Genomic DNA, 2248 nt, shown 5'->3' on the forward strand with positions numbered 1-2248 from the left:
CTTTGTGATGATCTGAATGAGGGGGTTCAGGCCTATGCAGAACAGCAGTGGGGATAGTGCATCACCCTGGTATATGCCGCACTTGATGGTGACTTGTGCTATTGGCTTTGCATTGGCTTCCAGACTTGTTTTCCACAGCTTCATTGAGTTCTTGATGAAGGCTATTAGAGTCCTGTTGATCTTTCCAAGCATTCCAGTATCCATGTATGTGGCATTGAGTCGTAGGCTTTCTTATAGTCAATCCAGGCAGTGCACAGATTTGTCTGCCTGGTCTTACAGTCTCGAGTGACTGCTCTATCCACTAGCAGCTGGTGCTTGGCTCCTCTGGTGTTACTGCCTATTCCCTTCTGGGAAGAGTGCATGTATTGAGCCATGTGCCTATTGGTGCTGTCCAGCCCTTCATACCTGCCACTCTTTCTTGGACATCTGCCGTTGTAACGGATACTGGCTCTTGTTCTAGGAGATTGCTGTGATCTGTTCTTAGATCTTCTAGCCAGTGAGCGTTGGTGTTGTGGGATGCCTCCTTCTCCCATATGTTCCTCCAGTACTGTTCAGTCTCAGCCCTGGGTGGATCAGATCTTTCTGCAGGTCTGAGAGCTGACTTACCTCTCTTCGTGTTGCCTTGATCTTGGCTTCCAGCCTTCTCCTCCATTGGGGGTAGTGCTCCGCTTTGTGCCAAGCATCTCTAGGATCACTGTAGCTGTGACATAGGTCAGCTCATTGGTCTCAGACCTACGACCTTGTTAACCTGGGCGACGTCCGAGCCGGTATGGCTCTTGTATTTGCGGGTTTCACTCATGCCTGAGGTAGGCCAGTAAGCACTAAGGACCTTGACATATATATATATATATATATATATATATATATATATATATATATATAAAACTGTATCTGGAGCATGTAACAAAAGTAATTTCCCTCTGGGATTATTAAAGTATTTCTGATTCTGATTAAAAAAATGGAAATGTCATGTGAGCTGTACAAAATCAAATTTCATTTTGTATACACTCTGTATACAAAACGACAATAAATGTTGTCTAAGTCTAATCATCAGATGCATTTTCTTTGCCCTGGTTTAGGTATGAATAAAATTAGATGAGGTAAATAAAACAATTTCAGACATCTAATTTATATCCTTTTATGAAATATAGAATTTGATATGCTTGCATAGAAAATATGTGAAAGGAAAAAAAAAATCAAGCTGTCGTGTTTGTCAAAGGAGGAGCATTAAAAACTGTTTAAATATAAGAGTGTTTGGTCCCACAGCAACCAGAGCCCAGCGGCTTTCGCTGTGTTTTTCCTTTCTCTGATAATTTCTCTCAAGATGGAAACATATAATAGAGAGGNTCTTGTACATTTCCAAGCATTCCAGTATCCATGTATGTGGCATTGAGTCGTAGGCTTTCTTATAGTCAATCCAGGCAGTGCACAGATTTGTCTGCCTGGTCTTACAGACTCAAGTGACTGCTCTATCCACTAGTAGCTGGTGCTTGGCCCATATGTTCCTCCAGTACTGTTCAGTCTCAGCCCTGGGTGGATCAGATCTTTCTCCAGGTCTGAGAGCTGACTAACCTCTCTTCGTGTTGCTTTGATCTTGGCTTCCAGCCTTCTCCTCCATGGGGGGTAGTGCTCCGCTTTGTGGCCTTTGGTGTTTATCTTATAGCCAAGCATCTCTAGGATCACTGTAGCTGTGGCATAGGTCAGCTCATTGGTCTCAGTTATGTATTTAGTAGGGATAGTACGTAGCGCTGCATTTACATCTTCTAGAAGGCTTTCAGAGGGTACTCTGTCACTTAGCCTTGGCAGTCTTGGTCGTCGTACTAGGGGATCCAGTTTGGTTATGAGTCGTAGGTCAGCCGCCCTTTCCGTTAGTGGGCTTGTTGTTGTTGGCTGGGGACCCAATCTCTGTGTGTTGGGATGATGATGATATGTATCTATTGACCTGTTGTCCTGACTCCCCCTTGCCGCAGCATGTCAGTTGTACCTCATCAATTTCTAGCTGTGATAGGAGCTGCCGTTTGCAGATGTTAGAGCACTGAGTTAGTAGTAGTTTCTTTGTCAGTGTCGATGATGGATTCTGGAGCTGCCATAACTCCAATAATCTCTGCATGTAACCTCTCTCACTGGGGTCGCTTGTATAGTAGCATTTTATCAGTTCCAAGTTTTCTGCTCTTGTCCATCTATGTCTTGTTCCAGTAGCACTCATGCCTGAGGTAGGCCAGTAAGCACTAATATATACATATATATA

Source organism: Cyprinodon variegatus, unplaced genomic scaffold (genome assembly GCF_000732505.1).
Source record: "Cyprinodon variegatus isolate N-32 unplaced genomic scaffold, C_variegatus-1.0 Scaffold1092, whole genome shotgun sequence".
NCBI lineage: Eukaryota > Metazoa > Chordata > Actinopteri > Cyprinodontiformes > Cyprinodontidae > Cyprinodon > Cyprinodon variegatus.